The 18984-nt window shown below is 44.7% G+C and overlaps 1 protein-coding gene and 1 non-coding gene across 4 annotated transcripts in view; both read left to right on the top strand.

Annotated features, from left to right (window-relative positions):
- The window catches only part of CCND3 (cyclin D3), a 94918-nt gene that overhangs the window by 38410 nt on the left and 37524 nt on the right, over positions 1–18984 (top strand). The window contains exon 1 of one of the 3 annotated variants that reach the window (XM_046004484.1): positions 16761–16785. The exons of the other annotated variants lie outside the window; for them this stretch is intronic. The gene's annotated coding sequence lies outside the window, so the exon portion shown is untranslated. Of the gene's footprint in view, positions 1–16760; positions 16786–18984 lie in introns of those variants that run through there. 3 annotated transcript variants of the gene reach the window in all.
- LOC123942847 lies at positions 9618–9724 on the top strand. Its single transcript, XR_006818484.1, has one exon. It is a non-coding gene; the product is annotated as a U6 spliceosomal RNA (small nuclear RNA).

Genomic DNA, 18984 nt, shown 5'->3' with positions numbered 1-18984 from the left:
GAAAGGGCAGAGGGAGAGGGAGAAGCAGACTCCCTGCTGAGCAGGAAGCCTGACATGGGGCTCGATTCCAGGACCCTGAGATCATGACCTGAGCCAAAGGCAGACGCTTAACTGACTGAGCCACCCAGGTGCTCTTTGATCTATCAATTACTAAAAAAGATGTATTAAAACTCTCCTGCCCCGACGTGGATTTATTAATTTCTCCTTATAGTTTTGTCAGGTTTAGCTTTATATATTTCAAAGCTTTTCTTATTTGGGATATACAGATTTGGAATTAATTGTATTATTCTAGCAAACAAATTTTTATTCTATCACGTTTTCAAGTCATCATATGGTGAATATCTCTTATAATGCTTTTTGCCTCAGCGTCTGTTTTATCCCATGCTAATATTTGGCACCGATTGGGGTGCCTTTGTCTCAGGTCATGATTCCAGGGGCTTGGGATGGAGGCCCACGGTGGGATCCCTGGAGCCTGCTTCTTCTCTCCTTCTTGCTCGTGCTCTCTCTCTCTCTCTCTGTCTCTCTTTCTCAAGTAAATAAATAATCTTAAAAAAATTTTTTTGGCATAAACTTCCTTTCTGTTAGTATTTATTATATTATTTCCATCATTTAACATTCAGCCTATGTATTATTTCTTTTCTACCTTTGCTTTTAATGAGGCTTGGATTAGAAGTCAGAAGACCATTCTAATCTTGATTGTATCTCGAAGTCTTAGGTTCCTCCTCGTTAATTTGAGTATCAGAACCCTTGCCTTGCCTATCCCCCTTCACCAGGATGTGAGAATCAAATGATATAAGATACGTGAAATCATTTTGCAAAGTGTAAAGTGTTTTTGCACATTATTAACTTTCTAGTCCTTTAATAGTGAGTGTCCCCCCAAAGCCTACTTAAAGCCACAGTGGTTAAGAACTTAGCTGGCAAGTTCTACTTTTGCATTTGTAGATACTACTTCCTAGGATAACTGCAAGATGTCAGTGTATAAAAGTACTAAATTAGAGGTGCCTGGCTGGCTCAGTTGGTTGAGCATGTGACTCATCTTGATCTTGGATCAGGAGTTCGAACCTCGGGTTGGGCATAGAGTTTACTTTAGAAAAAAGTACTGGGGGGCACCTGGGTGGCTCAGTGGGTTAAAGCCTCTGCCTTCGGCTCAGGTCCTGGGATGAAGCCCCGCAATGGGCTCTCTGCTCAGCGGGGAACCTGCTTCCCCCTCTCTCTGCCTGCCTCTCTGCTTACTTGTGATCTCTCTCTGTCAAATAAATAAATAAAATATTGAAAAGAAAAAAGTACTGGGCACCTGGATGGCTCAGTGGGTTAAGCCTCTGCCTTTGGCTCAGGTCAGGATCCCAGAGTCCTGGGATAAAGCCCCGCATCAGGCTCTCTGCTCAGTGGGGAGCCTGCTTCCTCCTCTCTTTCTCTGCCTGCCTCTCTGCCTACTTATGATCTGTCTGTTAAATAAATAAATAAAATCTTTTTTAATAAAAGTACTAAATTATCTGGGACATCGTAAGTATTCAATAAATACTAACTCAATGTCTGTGTGTTTATGATTATGTTCGTTGTGTCGCTCTTGCTTTTATCTGAGTTCTGGCTCCTCAACTTACCAGTAGGTGACCAAATATATAACTAGAGTCTCCGCTTCCTCGTCTTTGAAGTTGCAATAATAATGACTACTTCCTGGGGTTGCTCTGAGAATGGAGTAAAATAATGATGACGGGCACCTGGGTGGCTCAATCATTTGAGCATCTGACTCTTGGTTCTTGCTCAGGTAATGATCTCGGGGTTGTAAGATGGAGCCCTGCGTGGGGCTCTGAGCTCAGCGGGCAGTCTTTTGGGATTCTCTCTCTTCCTCTGCTCCTCCCCGCCTCACTCTCTTTCTAAAAAAAGAAAGAGAGAGAGAGAGAGAGAAAGAAGGAAGAAAGAGAGAAAGAAAGAAAGTTTAAAAAAATAGCGATGAAAAGAGCTCAGTGCAGTGCCTGGCCACCGTGGTCTTGATCTGCAGTAGGACCCCTTGGGTATGTTTGGTGGAGCTGGGGAGATGGGCTGTCATGAAGCCCTACCCTTCAGGAGCTCACCACCCAATAGAAGCCTGACCCCAGAACATCCAGTCTAAGTGCCATTGTAGAAATTCAAACAAGGTGCTTTGAGACCCTGCAGAAGAGATGGACCCTGTGGGGAGGAGGCTGACCAATTGGGGGAAAGCTTCTGAGACTGGGGGAAGCCCATTTCCCCAGCTCCACCAAACATACCGGCACTGTCACCTGTCATTCTCCCAACACCACTGTATTGTAAGAGGATTACAACAAGTCAGACAGCTTTTCCTCACTTCACAACCTCCAAGCGGTGACACAGGGATCTAGGCCTCTTACATCTTGTGGTGACACAGTCTCTGGGACCTCCAAGCTCCCTAATTTTCTTTTTTAAAGATTTTTATTTATTTATTTGACAGACAGAGATCACAAGCAGGGAGAGAGGCAGGCAGAGAGAGAGAGAGAGGAGGAAGCAGGCTCCCTGCCGAGCAGAGAGCCCGATGCGGGGCTCGATCCCAGGACCCTGGGATCATGACCTGAGCGAAAGGCAGAGGCTTTAACCCACTGAGCCACCCAGGCACCCCCAAAGCCCCCTATTAAGCATCTTCTACCTCAGAGACATCTTTGACATCAGCCACTCCCGACCTGTTCCTATGGCTGCTCTTCTTGGGAAGACCTGGGCCCAGGAGGACAAGGGAGTCACCTCCGTAGTCACATGTGTTCCATCTCTGCTTGAGGAGATCCTCAAATTTTTCTGCCATCTTGTTGACTATAATAATCCTTTCAGCTGGGGCACCTGGGTGGCTCAGTCAGTTGGGCATCTGCCTCACCTCAGGTCATGATCCCACGGTCCTGGGATTGATCCCCACATCCGGCTCCCTGCTCAGTGGGGAGCCTGCTTCTCTCTCTGCCCGCCACTCCCTCTGCTTGTGTGCGCTTGTGTGCGCCCGTGCACGCGCTCTCTCTCTCTCTCTCTCTGACAAGTAAATAAATAAAATCTTTAAAAAGTAAGAATAATAATCCTTTCAGCCAAAAAAATTATTCTGGCACTTACACCAGTGTTTGGCACACAGTAGGTATTCAATAAGTTAGTGAGTTAGTTTATTTATTTATTTGAGAGAGAGTGTGCACAAGGTGCGGGGAGGGGCTGAGGAAGCGAGAGTGAGGGAGGTGCGGAGAAGACACCCCATTGAGTGTGGAGCCTGACGCAGGGCTCGGTCCCAGGACCCTGAGCTCAAGAGCTGAGCTGAAACCAAGAGTCGGATGCTTAGCCAACTGAGCCACCCAGAAACCCCTACAATAAATATTTTTTAAATGCCCGAACTTGGGGCGCCTGGGTGGCTCAGCAGGTTAAAGCCTCTCCCTTCAGCTCAGGTCATGATCCCAGGGTCCTGGGATCAAGCCCTGCATCGGGTTCTCTGCTTAGCGGGGAGCCTGCTTCCTCCTCTCTCTCTGCCTGCCTCTCTGCCTACTTGTGATCTCTGTCTGTCAAATAAATAAATCTTAAAAAAAATAATAATAAATAAATGCCCGAACTTGTCTCAATTTCAGGAGGTGCTTAGAGGTTATTTGCAAGGCTAAATTAAACTCAGCAGTTGGGTGGGCAGACAGATGGAGGGAGCTTTTTTTTTTTCCTCTGAAGATTTTATTTATTTATTTATTAGAGAGAGAGGGAGAGCACAAGCAGAGGGTGTCACAGGCAGAGGGAGAAGCAGGGTCCCTGCTGAGTAAGGAGCCTGATTCTGGACTCAATCCCTGAGCCAAAGGCAGATGCTTAACCGACTGAGCCACCCAGGCATCCCCAGAGGGAGCTTTTGAATACCACACAATTAAGGATGGGAGGATCTCACTCTATTTTATTTTTTTGAGCTTGTTTCTTGGTCACCTCTAAACTGCCCCTGAAGGCAAGTAAAAATCACCTCATTGCTACAGGCTTTCTAGCCCTTTTGCTTCCTCCTGTAGAACCAGAAAGGAAAAGTGAAAGGGTTGAGCAGAGGCCCTGGTGGGGGAGGGAAGGGGCGCCTGCTCCTGGAGGGGAGGATCTCTCTGTGCCCTCTCAGCATTTGGGGAGAGCACGCAGCCGGACTGAGCACAGGTTCTGATGGATTCCGTACTCTAGATTGTCCACATCGGGCTGTGGGAACTTGGGCAACTTACTTCATCTCTCTCCCTTGCTTTTTAGATTGATTCAAGTTCATATAATAAAAAGCATAGACCATGGCACAGTGTAAGTGCTATATAATTGTGGATATTGCCATCATTGGGGACAGAAAAGAAATGATCACCTGAAATCCTAAAACGATAGACTGAGGCTGTTCTTGGTGTCCAGCCAGATTCTCCTGCTGCTCCTGATTTTCAGCTCACGCTGTGGCTCTAAGCATTTAGGTAAAATAAGGGAAATGTATTTTCTTTTCTTTGTTTTTTTTAAAAGATTTATCTATTTATTTATTTATTTGCCGGAGAGAGGAGACACAGCAAGAGAGGGAACACAAGCAGAGGGAGAGTGAGAGAGGGCGAGGCAGGCTCCCCACCGAGCAAGGAGCCCGACGGGGCTCGATCCCAGGACCCCAGTATCATGACCCGAGCCGAAGGCAGATGCCCAAGAACTGAGCCACCCAGGCGTCCCAGGAAATGTATTTTCATGTCCCCAGCCTTAATCCCCGCCCCCTTACTTGTCTTGCCCCCAGACGGCCTCGTCTACCCCAGAACACCCATCTGGCTCCCCACTGCTCCCCACCAGCCCGATCTTTGCTCGGCCACCTGCTCACCACCCCACCTTAGTTTGCCTCTATCTCTGTCCCAGGGTCAGGTTCTGCATGTCAGTGCCAGCTAGTTAATCTGATAAACGGATTTCTCTGAAAATACTAATTGGAGCCAGTGCAAAGGTTGCCGCTTCATACAAAGGTGCATTATGACTGGGGCCCTTCTGGAGAAAATGCCGCGCCCTTTGTGTCCTGGTCCGTGGGAGGGAGCGATGGAGCAACCTACAAGCTAGGAAGCTGGGAGAGATTCAGGCCATCCAGCTCCCCTAAAAGAAGACAGATCCTCTTTGAGCATCCACTGTATTGGCTGGGGAGAGAGCACACATATATGCTGGCAGGGACGCGACCACGGAACATGGCAGATATTTAATCAGTAAATTCTAGATTCAGAGCTGGGCTGCAGAAAGGGTAAGACTTGTCTCCGCCTGTGAGGCGCATGGGTGGCTCAGTGGGTTAAAGCCTCTGCCTTCGGCTCAGGTCATGATCCCAGGGTGCTGAGATGGAGCCCCACATCGGGCTCTCTGCTCAGCAGGGAGCCTCCTTCCTTTCCTCTCTCTCTGCCTGCCTCTCTGCCTACTTGTGATCTCAGTCTGTCAAATAAATAAATAAATAAAATCTTTAAAAAAAATTAAAAAAGACTTGTCTCCGCCTGCAAGGAGAAAAGGAAATGCAAGTACACAATTAATAAGCACACAGAGTAAGCTGTGTCCTGAGCTGAAACAGACACGAATCAGCATAGATAGGGATGAGAGCCCCCATTCAATCTGGAGGATTTGGAAAATTCCGTGGAGAGGCTGTTGGTGGCCTTAGAACTGGTGCCTGAAAAGGATTATATTTATTTACTTATTTAAATTTTTTTGTTAATTTTAAGTAAATACCCACCACATGTGGGGCTCAAACTCACAACTCCAAGATCAAGTAGTAAATTTACTACTAGTAGTAGAAAATCTGCAAGTAGTAGAACACAGAAAGAAAAGAAAATCACCCACTCTCTCTCAATTGAAGGTACCCTCTGTTACCGGCAGGTAATGGGATTATGGGTGATTTGTTTGCTATTCATTTCTGTATTTTTAAAGTTTTTATCATGAGTTTTACAATTAAAAGAATATACATTTATAAAAACAAAATTTAAAACCCAAAGACAACTGACTGCTAACATTTCAGCATGTCATCCTCCCAGGTTTTTGTAATACATAGTTTTATTATCCCGTTTGTATAGTTCTAGATACCTGCCTTTTTCAGTGTCTCAGCATTTGCTCTGCTCATTATAAATGCTTCACAGATAGAACTAGTGGCTGTGGGATGTAATTCACATAACCATGTCCCTGCCCTCAGACTGTAAGATTGCTTACACATATTTGCTACCATAAATAACCCTTTGTGGTTTTTTTGAAGATTTGTTTGAGAGAGAGAGAGAAAGCACGAATGAGCGGGAGGGAGGGGCAGAGGGAGAGAGAGAATCCCAAGCAGACTCCACGTGGAGCTCGGAGCTGGACATGAGGATCCATTCCGTGACCCTGAGATCATGACTTGAGCGGAAATCAAGAGTTGGACACCCAACTAACTGAGCCACCCAGGCGCCCCATAAATAACCGCTTGTGTAGTCCTACACATAGGCAATATTTTTAAACTAATAAACTTAGTTTTTTAAGTTCAGAGAAAAACTAAGCGAAAAGTGCAGAGCATTCTCATTTACCCCCTCATCCCCACACATACACAGCTCCCCCACTGTCAACCCCGCTATGGACATCCTTCACCAAAGGGCACATCCGTTCTAATCATTGTCCCATTATTATCATATCACCCAAAGGTCATGGTTTACTCTAGGTTCACCCTTGGGGTTATACATTTTATGGGTTTTGACAAATGTGTAATAACACATATCCGCCAGTGCGGTATCACGCAGAGTCGTTTCACTGCCCTAAAAATCCTCTGGGCTCCATCTCTTCTATTCCACCGTCCTTCTCCACTAGCCCCTGGCAACCACTGATCTTTTTCCTCTTTGCATAGTTTTGCATTTTCCAGTCTGTCATGTAGTTCAAATTGTATAATAAGCAGCCTTTTCAGAACGGTTTCTTTCACTTAGGAATATGCATTTCAGTTTCCTCCTTGTCTGCACGAAGCATGGTTTCTTTATCCATTCACCAACTGAAGGACATCTTGGTTTCTTCAAGCTTTTGCAATTATAAATAGAGCTGCTGTGAACATCCCCAGGCAGGTTTTTTTTGTGAATGTGTTTTCAGTTCACTTGGGTAAATGCCCAGGAGCACAATTACTGGAATTATGGGAAGAATGTATTTAGTTTTGTAAGAAACCGCCAGACTGGTCTTCAAAGTGTCTCCCCCGTTCTATGCTCCCCCCAGCGATGACGGAGAGTTCCTGCTGCTCCACACCATCATCAGCATCTGGCATTGTCAGACTTCTGGATATTGGCCATTTAGGTGTGGAGTGGTATGAAATAACAGAAAAAATATATGCTGGTCTCTGCCCCTGGTTCCTGGCACAGAGCTTCTAAACCCCTGTAATTTCCCGTGATAAGAGCATAAGGAGCATCTTTTGTTCTGATATTTGATCTTTGAGCCAGGTTCCTGACATAGGCATCTGAAGTCCCTTGGTATTTCCTTGGAGATAGGAGTGTCTTTTGTTCTAATGAAGTGACCCTGGGTGGGTTCCTGGTTGGCTCCTGTGTGGGCCTGCTCACTAGAAAGACCACGATTAAGCTTGGAATTTTCAGCCCTGTCCCCTCATTCTGGAGAGTGGGGAGAGGGGATAGAAATGGAATTAATAATTAATGCCTCCATGAGGAGGCCTCCACAAAACCCCAATAGTCTGAAGTTTGGGGAGCTTCCAGGTGGGTAAACACATCCACGTGCCAGGAGGGTGATACACCCCAACTCCACAGGGACAGGAGCCTGGAACCCTCCCAGATCTTGCCCTATATATCTCTTCATCTGGCTGATCGTCTCGCTTTTATCATATCCTTTAATAAACTGGTCAAGGGGGGCGCCTGGGTGGCTCAGTGGGTTAAAGCCTCTGCCTTCGGCTTAGGTCATGATCCCAGGGTCCTGGGATCGAGCCCCGCATCAGGCTCTCTGCTCAGCAGGGAGCCTGCTTCCTCCTCTCTCTGCCTACTTGTGATCTCTGTCTGTCAGTCAAATAAATAAAATAAATAAATAAATAAATAAATAAACTGGTCAAGTTCAGTAACTGTGTCCCTGAGATCTGTGAACCAGCAGTTTAGTCAGATCCAAGGAGGAGGTGGTCATGAGAACCTCTGACCTGGAGACAGTTGGACAGAGTTCTGGGTAACCTAGGGCTACTACTTGTGACTGGCATCTGAAGTAGAGGAAGTCCTGGGGGAGTGAGCCCTTCACCTGTGAGATCTCTCAGGAGATAGTGTGAGAATGGAGGTAAATTGCAGACCACCCAGCAGGTGTTGCAGAATTGCTTGGTGTGGGGTGGGGGGAACCTCCACACATCAGGTGTCAGCAGCATTGTGAGTATGGTTGTCACGTGAGAGTAAAGGACAAGCATATAGGAGGACTATGAGGCTTTTCCTATACACGTGACATCTCATCTTTATTTTAATTTTCATTTACCTGATGACGTAGGATGTTGAGCAACTTTTCATATACTTACGTGCCATCGGTATCTATTCTTTGGTGAGGTGTCTCTTCAGGATTTTTGTCCATTTTCTAATCAGATTGTTAATTTTCATGTTGTTGAGCTTTAAGAGTTTATGTATTTTGTTTTTAAAGATTTTATTTATTTATTTATTTGACACACACAGAGAGAGAGAGAGAGAGAGAGAGCGCACACAGGCAGAGGGAGAGGAAGAAGTGTATTCCCTGCTGAACAAGGAGCCTGATCGATGTGGGGCTCAATCCCAGGACCCCATGATCATGACCCAAGCCAAAAGCAGACACTTAACCAACTGAGCCGCCCAGGCACCTCAAGAGTTTATATAGTTTGGACAACAGTCCTTTATAGATGTATCTTTTGTAAATATTTTATCATCATCCATAGCCTGTCTCCTCATTCTCTTGACATTCATTGTCTTTTGCAGTGCAGAAGTTTTTAATGTTAATGAAGTCTAGCTTAATAATTATTTCTTTCATGAATCATGCCTTTGCTGTTCTAGCTACAAAGTTATGACCTGATCTAAGGTCTACAAAGTTACGACCTGATTTAGAGCTTTTCCTGTGTTTTCTTCTAGAAGTTCTGTAGTTTGGGGGACACCTGGGTGGCTCGGTTGGTTAGGCATCTGCCTTCAGCTTGGGTAGTGATCTCAGGGTCCTGTGATCGAGCCATGCGTCAGGCTCCCTGCTCAGTGGGGAGCCTGCTTCTTCCTCTCCTGCTGCTGCTCTCCCTGCTTGTGCTCTCTCTGTCTCTGTCGAATAAATAAATAAAACCTTTAAAAAAAATAGAAGTTCTATAGTTTTGAGGTTTATGTTTAGGTCTATGATCCATTTTGAGTGAGTTTTTGTGAGGAATGTAGGCCTATATTTAGATTCATTTTTTGGTGGATAGATGTCCAATTGTTTCAATACCATTTATTGAAAAGAATATCTTTGCTCCATTGTATTGTCTTTGCTTTTTTATTAAAAATCAGTTGAGCAGTACCTGGGTAGCTCAGTCGTTAAGCCTCTGCCTTCGGCTCAGGTCATGATCTCAAGGTCATGGGATCGAGCCCAGCATTGGGCTCTCTGCTCAGTGGGAGGCCTACTTCTCCCTCTCCCACTCCCCCTGCTTGTGCACCCTCTCTCGCTGTCTCTCTCTCTGTCAAATAAATAAATAAAATCTTAAAAAAAAAAATCAGTTGGTTATAGTGCTCGCTTCGGCAGCACATATACTAAAATTGGAACGATACAGAAAAGATTAGCATGGCCCCTGCACAAGGATGACACGCAAATGTGTGAAGTGTTCCATATTTTAAAAGGCTTTATTTATTTATTTGACAGACAGAGATCCCAAGTAGGCAGAGAGGCAGGCAGAGAGAGAGAGGGTGAAGCAGGCTCCCTGCCAAACAGAGAGCCCGATGCCGGGCTAGATCTGAGGACCCTGGGATCATGACCTGAGCGGAAGGCAGAGGCTTTAACCCACTGAGCCTCCCAGGAGCCCCAAGTATTCCATATTTTAAAGAAAAGAATATCAGTTGGTTATATTTATGTGGGTCTATTTTAGGTTCTCTGTTCTGTTCCATTGACGTTTTTGTCAATTCTTTCACCAATACGACACTGTCTTGAGATTGGTTATTGTCAGTCCTCTCTGACTTTATTCTCCTTCAATACTGAATTGGCTATTCTGGGTTTTTTGTCTCTCCATATAAACTTTAGAATCAGTCTGTTTTTATCCACAAAATAAGTTACTGGAATTTTGAGGGGGATTGTGTTGGAACTACAGATCGAGTTGGGAAGAACTGGCATCTTGACAATATCGAATTTTCTTACCCATGAACATTTAGTTCTTTGGTATCCTTCATCAGAGTCATCAGAGTTTTATAGTTTTTCTCATCTAGATCTGTTTATATGGTATTTCATATCAAAAATAATAACTTTTAATTAAATTAAAATTAATTAATTAATTAATGTAAATTGTAATTCCAATTTTACTTGTTCCACTTGTTAGTATATAGGAAGGTGATTGACTTGGGCATATTAATCTTGTATCCTGAAACCTTGCTACAATTGCTTATTAATTCCAGGACTTTTTGTCGTTGATTATTTTAAATTTTCCGTATAGGCAATCATGACATCTGTGAACAAATACAGCTTTGTTTCTTCCTTCCTAATCTGTGTATCATGTATTTCCTTTCTTGTCTTACTGTATTAGCTAGAACTTGTGGTACAATATTGAAAACAGTGGTGAGAAGGGACAGCCTTATCTTGTTCCTTATCTTAGTGGGAAAACTGAGTTTCTCATCATTAAATATGATATTAGCTATGGGTTTTAGGTAGATATTCTTTTTCAAGTTGAAGAAGTATCCCTCTATTTCTGGTTACTGTGAGTTTCTATCATGAATGGGTGTTGGATTTTGTCAAATGTGTTTCTGCCTCTGCTGATACCATCCTGTGATTTTTCTTCTTTAGCTTATTGATATGATGGATGATGTTAATTGATTTTTGAATGTTAAACCAGCTTTGCATACCTGGGATAATTCTCACCTGATCATGGTGTATAATTTTCATAAATTGTTGGATTCAATTTCTTAATATTTTGTAGAGGATTTTTGCATTTATATTCATGAGAAATTTGGTCCGTAGTTTTTTAAATCTTTTCTTATAATATTTTTGTCTGATTTTGGTATTAGGGTAATGCTGGCCTCATAAGAATAGTTGGGATGCAGTCCTTCTGCAGAAGATAGAAATCTTCTGAAGGAGATTCTAGAGAATTAGTATAATTTCTTCCATACATGTTTGGTAAAATTTGCTAGTGAACCCATCTGGACCTGGTGCTTTCTGTTTTGGAAAGTTATTAGTTATTGATTCAATTTCCTTAATCAATAGAGGCCTTTCAGATTTTATCTATTAGTAACTTTTTTTAAAGGATAGATTTCTAGGGACACCTGGGTGGCTCAGTGGGTTAAAGCCTCTGCCTTCTGCTCAGGTCGTAATCTCAGGGTCCTGCGATCGAGCCCCGTGTTGGGCGCTCTGCTCGGCGGGGAGCCTGCTTCCTCCTCCTCTCTCTCTCTCTGCCTGCCTCTCTGCCTACTTGTGATCTCTGTCTGTCAAATAAATAAATAAAATCTTAAAAAAAAAAAAAGGAAGATAAAATACACTGCAGTAGGGGCACCTGGTGGGCTCAGTTTATGAAGCGTTAAACTCTTGATCTCGGGATTTTGAGTTCAAGCCCTGTATCTGGTGTAGGGATTACTTAAAAATAAAATCTTAAAAAAAAAAAAAACTCAAAAACCAGAAACTCTTCAGTAGATTATAGAAGGCCATGAATACCAAACTAAGGAATTGAAATTTATGTGATAGGAGCAGGAGGAGCTTTGGAAATTTGGGAAATATAATTAATATGATCAGAGCTTAGCTTTATAACATCAATTGTGTTTAATAACATGAAAAATGCCCATGAGATAATTTTCACTAAAAGTTTAGATGTAGTGTGATTATAGTCAAGTTTTTTTTTTTTTTAATCTCTTGTATGGATAAAAAGCCTTCATGGTTTTTTTTTGTTTTTTTTGTGTTTTTTTTTAAAGATTTTATTCATTTGACAGACAGAGATCACAAGCAGGCAGAGAGAGAGGAGAAAGCAGGCTTCCCGCAAAGCAGAGAGCCCGATGTGGGGCTCGATCCCAGGACCCTGGGATCATGACCCGAGCTGAAGGCAGAGGCTTTAACCCATTGAGCCACGCAGGCACCCGTGTTTTTTTTTGTTTGTTTGTTTGTTTTTTAAGATTTTATTTATTTATTTGACAGAGAGAGAGAGCAAGCACACAAGTAGGGGGAGAGGGTGAAGCAGGCTCCCTGCTGAGCAGAGAGCCCGATGTGGGACTTGATCCCAGGATCCTGGGATCGTGGCCCGAGTGGAAGGCAGCTGCTTAAGCAACTGAGCCACCCAGGCACCCAAAAGCCTTCATGTATTAAAAAAGAGTGGCTGGAAGGAATATTATCAAAATGTTCATAGAGATGGTTTTGGTGGTTGGTAAGACTATGAATAAGATTGGATTCTTTTTTCCTTTTCTTTCTGGTTGTCTGTCTTTCTCGTATTTTCTTTAATTGAGTGTAGCTACTTTTATGATAATGAGTTTAACCCAGCAACTTAAATGTGTGCAAGAAGGCGCCTGGGTGGCTCCGTCAATTAAGTATCCGACTCTTGATCTCAGCTCAAGTCTTGATCCAGGGTCATGAGTTCAAGCCCTGCATTGGACTCCACACTGGGCATGGAGCCTACACAATAAGTAAATGAATGAATGAATGTCTGCAGGATAGGAGGGAGGTGTACATTAGATGCAGAGAGTGGAAGCAGGGATATGGGTTGGGTTTACTGCAGCAATCCAGGGGAAATGGAAGGAGAAGTTGAACTGGGACAGGGGCCATGGGAGGAGGAGGGAAGTGGATGTGTTTCTTGCCTCAAAATGGATGTGTAAGGAAGCATTACTACAAGTGTGGTTGTTAGGAGGAGAGGCTGTGGAACCAGGCTGCTAGAATTGGAATGTGAACTTGGCCAGGTTGGGCAAATTAGTCTTTATGTTTCCTAAGAGTCTGTAAGTAGGAATAATAGTTACACCTACCAGGTGAGGTAGTTCTAGGAAGTAACTGAGTGAGTACATATTAACTGCTCAGAGCAGTGGTGCTCAGCTCATACATAGACACTCGATGGTTTAGCAATTATTCTTACTACTTACCCGGCCTCCATGGAATTGGTGCTGAATGTGATTGCAGAATGTGCAGTGGAGTGGAGTGAAGGTTTGAAGGTTACTGAAACATTATCCCTTACAGATTAATTTTTTATAAAATATGTTTGTATATTTTTTTAAAACTTAGTAAGAGTTTTTTTTTTTAAAGATTTTATTTATTTATTTGACAGACAGAGATCACAAGTAGGCAGAGAGGCAGGCAGAGAGAGAGGAGGAAGTGGGCTCCCCAGCAGGCAGAGAGCCCAATGTGGGGCTCGATCCCAGGACCCTGGGACCATGACCTGAGCCCAAAGCAGAGGCTTTAACCCACTGAGCCACCCAGGCGCCCCTAGTAAGAGTTTTTTGAAACTAAGTCAGGCTGTCTCCCGACTGGTGAGCTCCCGACACTGAGGCGGGTTTGTTTTTTTTTTTTAAGATTTTATTTATTTATTTGACAGAGATCACAAATAGGCAGAGAGAGGAGGAAGCAGGCTCCCGCTGAGCAGAGAGCCCAACGCGGGGCTCGATCCCAGACCCCGAGATCATGACCTGAGCCAAAGCAGAGGCTTAACCTACTGAACCACCCAGGTGCCCCCACTGAGGCGATTTTAACAGGCGCTGCACAGATCACTGAGGGGCTGGTACAGGCCTGTGATTCCAAACTAGTTTTCGTCAGACGATGTACTGGGTGTTTGGGATGATTAAGTTCATTCCATTAAAAGTACTATCCTTGGGACGCTTGGGTGGCTCAGTGGGTTAAGTGTCTGCCTTCGACTCAGGTCTGATCCCAGGGTCCTGGGTGGAGCCGCACAACAGACTCCTTGCTCAGCAGGGAACCTGCTTCTTCCTCTGCCTGTTGCTTCCCCGGCTCATTTTCTCTCTTTCTCTGACAAATAAATAAACGAAATCTTAAAAAAAAAAAAAAGAAAAGAAAAGAGAAGTACTATCCATTGGGGCATCTGGCTGACTCAGTTGGTAGAATATGCGATCTCTTGATCTCAAGGGTGTAAGTTTGAGCCCCACGTTGGATGTAGAGTTTACAAAAAGTCATCATCGTAATAATAAAGATTAGACAAACCATAATAGATGCTTAATCATAAGAAATAAAGTAAGGGTTCCTGAGGGGGAGATGGGTGGGGAATGGGGTAACGGGGTGATGGCCATTAGGGAGGGCACGTGATGGAATGAGCGCTGGGTGTTATAGAAGACTGATGAATCACCGACTTCTACCTCTGAAACCAATAATGTTATATATTAATTAATTGAATTTAAACTAAAAAAATAAGTAAAAGGAAATAAATTAAAATGAAACATAATAATAAATATTAGATTTTTAAAATAAGTACCATCCTTTATTCTGAGCCCTCTCTAAGGGCTTGGTGCTCAGGTAGTCTTTGTTTTATGAAATATGGTATATATAGACCAGAGGTTTTTTCCCTAATACCCTCACTTGACAATAGTCTTGCTTTTTGGTCTCCAAAATTTTGGGGGAAATTTTACTGGTCTTTGAAATGTAAGTTTCTGGGAACTAGGGTTGTGGGGAAAATGAATAATTTGGTTAGGCTCAAGTAGGCGCCTTTGAATCCCTTTCTGAACCTGAGAGTCTATCATGTCAGGGCCACTGCTTGGACCCCCTGATCCCAGTGAGTCATTCTGTAAATGAGAGCATTTAGGTGGGGGACTGGGGAGAGAGGTGAATGGTTCTGCACCACTCGGTGCTACAGCTATCACAGAGTTCTTCTAGTGGACGCTCTTGGCAACCAGCTTGTGGGAGGAACCACCGTCCTATGGCCTCGAGCATCCTGATCTTTCATCTTGCTGAAGGCTTGGTGGGGAGGCTTTGTGCTCTGTGCCACAGTGTTCCTGAACTCCTGTTCCGGTGGGCCAGGAGGTTAGAGTCTGAGGTCAATTCCCCAGGGTCTCTACTCCAAGTTGCTTAGAGTCTGACATCCTTCATATGCAAAGGATGCTTTTGTTACCACAACTTCCTCACATATAAGATGAGGATAATAGTACCATCTAACAGCCATGGAGAGGCATCTCTGCCTACTTCCCTCACCTCCAGCCAGAGCTGCAAAGAAAGATCCGACACTGAGAGGTAGACCATGAGAGCAAAGCAGACTGGATAGAGCGGAGGTGTGCCGAGTTACCTTAAAGAGAATGGCTTCCAAACCATGACACCTTCATTTTCCCCACAACCCTAGTTCCCAGAAACTTAACCTAACATGGCTACAAAGAAAGGTCCATTAGCTCTGGATACTTTATGTATGTATGTATGTATGTATTTATATTGTATTTATTCATTTGAGAGAGGGAGACAGAGAGCACAAGCAGGGGGAGGGGCAGAGGGAGATGGCAAAACCGACTCCCCACTGAGCTGGGAGCCCAAAGACATGGGGATCAATCCCAGAACCAGAGATCATGACTAGAACTGAAGACAGACACTTTTTATTTTTATTTTTTTAAAGATTTTATTTATTTATTTGACAGAGAGAGACACAGCAAGAGAGGGAACACAAGAAGGGGAGTGGAGTGGGAGAAGCAGGCCTCCTGTTGAGCAGGGAGCCTGATGCAGGGCTCTATCCACCGACCCTGGCATCATGACTTGAGCCAAAGGCAGACCAGACGCTCAATGACTGAGCTACCCAGGCATTCCTGAAGACACATTTCAACAACTGAGCCACCCAGGCATCCCAGCTCAGGATACTTAAAAAAAAAAAAAAAAAAAAAAAAAAGGCAGCACAAGGTCACTGAGTAGAGAGGGAGGCTGACTTGGCCTAGTGATTCCCTTTTGTGGAAAAAGTGACCTCTCCCAGCCCATGCCCCCAACACAGGAACCTTGTTGGCTGCCTCCCTTTGTTCCGCTTCTTTACTCCATAACTCCCTTCTGCTTTGCATCTGGCTGCCTTTGGGGAAGGGTCTACATGGAGAGAATGTGCTGGCCAGAGGCCCCAAGTGCCTCCACTCAGTCACTGTGTCTCCCACTGTTGGATTACACTTGGCTGTGTGGGGTGCGCCTCTGTCTGGGAGCACTGGTTACCTGGAGTTTGCCCCAGGAGTGGAGGCTCCCCTGGACGTGTGTTGGCAGGTCCTATTTTGGAGCCTGAGAAGCTGAGGAGGCAGGCCCAGCCCTCGCTGAGGTCATGCTCTCCTTGTGACCTTGGGGCTTGCCTTCCCAGCCAACACCCCGTACCTCCATTCGCCTTACCATCCCACCCCACTAGAATTCCTCCAGCTCCGCTCTCCGTGTTCTTGTGAAGATGGAGTTCAGTCAGTGGCAAAGAAAGCCCATGCTGACGTGTTGAAGCATCCTACACGTGCAGATGATGACCGTCGAGATCAAATGGGATCCTCTGTGTATAGACTCTGAACAGTGTAACCCTGTTGCCGTATGAATTACCCTAGTTCTGTCGGGAGTCAAGAACCGTGGGAAATTGACAGTTGGGCTCAAGAGAAATAGCAGATTGGCCACCCACCCCCCTCTTTGAGGGTTAAATTGATAATAGTGCCAGGGTTTACCCAGAGGAAGAACTAAGATGGGAACTGAGCTGGGCTGTGGTTCAACAGGTGGCTGCCTCTCTGTGACCCTGGCTCAGTCAGGCTGTTGTTGAGTGGAAACCGGGGCACTGGGGACCCTCCATCAGGACAGCGGGTGAGTTTCCCCGTAAAGCTCAAGGGCAGGGCACATGACCACGTGACTCACCAGACCCTGAGCTCAGGCTGCTGTTTTTCCACTGGACTAAAGTGAGCTCCAGAACCCTCCAGCTGCTCCTGCTCGAGGGGAGGGGGCCGTACCTGCTTCACTGCTTCTTGCCTGTGACAGACATCCCGCCAAGGGGTCCCACATGGGCTGGATCCTGGTTGATGGGGCCCATCCGGAGTAGCTCATGGGTTCTTTTTCAAGGTGGTGTATTCTAGATAACTTGGACATGTGTTTATATTTAGGAATCACTTGGTGGTTGAGAGGTGGCATGGAAATGGGGGTGACAGGCTCCTATTAGCTGTGCTGAATACTATTCTAAGGAATTAATATGTTATCTCATTTAATTTTCACCCCAAAAGCCCCTGGGTAGTAGATCCTGTTTACAGATGAGGAAACTGAGGAACAGAAGGTTTCATTAGCCAGTCCAAGACTGTACAGCTACTGGAAAGTGACAGAACCAGGATTTATTTTTATAAGTTTTTACTTATTTATTTTTTAATTAACATATAATGTATTATTTGCTTCAGGGGTACAAGTCTGTGAATCATGAGTCTTACACAATTCACAGCACTCACCATAGCACATACCCTCCCCAGTGTTCATACCAGGATTTCTTTCTTTTTTTATTTTTTTATTATTTTTTTCTTTCTTTATTTTTTTAAAGATTTTATTTATTTGACAGAGAGAAACATAGTGAGAGAAAGAACACAAACCAGAGAGAATGGGAGAAGGAGAAGCAGGCCTCCCACCGAGCAAGCAGCCCGATGTGGGGCTGGAACCCAGGACCCCGGGATCATGACCCAAGCCGAAGGCAGACGCTTAACGACTGAGCCACCCAGGTGCCCCACCAGGATTTATTTTTATAAAGATTTTATTTATTCATTTGGGAGAAAAGAGAGAGAGAGCACAAGCAGGGAGAGAGGCAGAGGGAGAAGCAGACTCCTTTCTGAGCTGGAACCCTGACGTGGGACTCAATCCCCGGCATCTGGAGATCATACCCGAGCTGAAGGCAGACGCTTAACCATCTGAGTCACCCAGGTGCCCCCAAAACGAGGATTTAAACCAGGCGGGAAGTCTGACTGGGGAGTCAGAGCTTGTTTTATTATTATTGTCATTTTTCTGATGCACACCTAAGGCAGAGAGAGGCTTGTCAAGGTCACACAGCTGGTATGTGGTGGACCTGGGAGTCAATCCCAGGTCCGTCCGCCTCTGGGGTTCACACCGGTAACCATCAGTCAATGCTGTATCCGTGGTTGCCCTTAATATTCAACAGGAACATGTACTGTAGTATTATATATAACGTCTACGATGTTCTATTATAGTACACTCCCCTATCGTAGTATGATCTGTTACGAGTTTACCCTTTTATATGATGAATTCTCTATTGTTGGGCATTTAGGTTGCTTCCATTTTGTTCCCATTATAAATAAATGCCAAGTTTTTCTTTCTTTCTTTCTTTTCTTTTTTTTTAAAGAGAGAGAAATGGTAGGAATGTTGTTTGGTTTATCAGTTTATTTGTTTCTTTTCAAGGATTTAGAGCAGATGGGCTGAGCTCTCAGACGCTGGAAGAATTGGAGGCTTTGAGTTGACTGCTTGAATGGGGAATGAAATTCTGATTAGGAATGGTGCCAGTGTGAAGAGAAGGAAAGAACAGACCCTGTGCTTCAGCCCAGGGATTTGGCATTGCCTGCTGAGATAGAGAGTTGGGGATGCATTTCAGAAATATCTGTAATTCCCACTTTGGATGTGTTAGTGTTCTCTAGCTTTTTCCAGCCCAGTGTCTCATTGACATTGCCCAGATACACGTGGGTGGGGCTGGCCAGAGGGTGAGCCATTTTCTTCCCCAGATCAGCCATGTGCGGCCATCTGGAGTCACACCATCTGTCCATCCCATGTCGCTTGCTCCTTCGGCCCTTTCCAACTGTCTCCTGTTGAAGTTTCCCCTTTGGTTCCTATGTCCCAGGTTGAAAATGGACGAGGAGGCCTGAGTACACAGTGATAACCGTAACCGTCTCACACACTAAGCCCTCAGCATGAGTCCAGTCCTCACCTCTTGTATCCTCACAGCTTTATGGGATGGGGACCCTTACATCTATGGAGGAGGAAAAGGAAGCTTCAGGAAGTTAAGGGCTTGCCAAGGCCCTGGAG

Source organism: Meles meles, chromosome 5 (assembly GCF_922984935.1).
Source record: "Meles meles chromosome 5, mMelMel3.1 paternal haplotype, whole genome shotgun sequence".
In the NCBI taxonomy this organism is placed as follows: Eukaryota; Metazoa; Chordata; class Mammalia; order Carnivora; family Mustelidae; genus Meles; species Meles meles.
The sequence above is the reverse complement of the archived record's forward strand: the minus strand, read 5'-3'. Positions and strand labels throughout refer to the sequence as shown.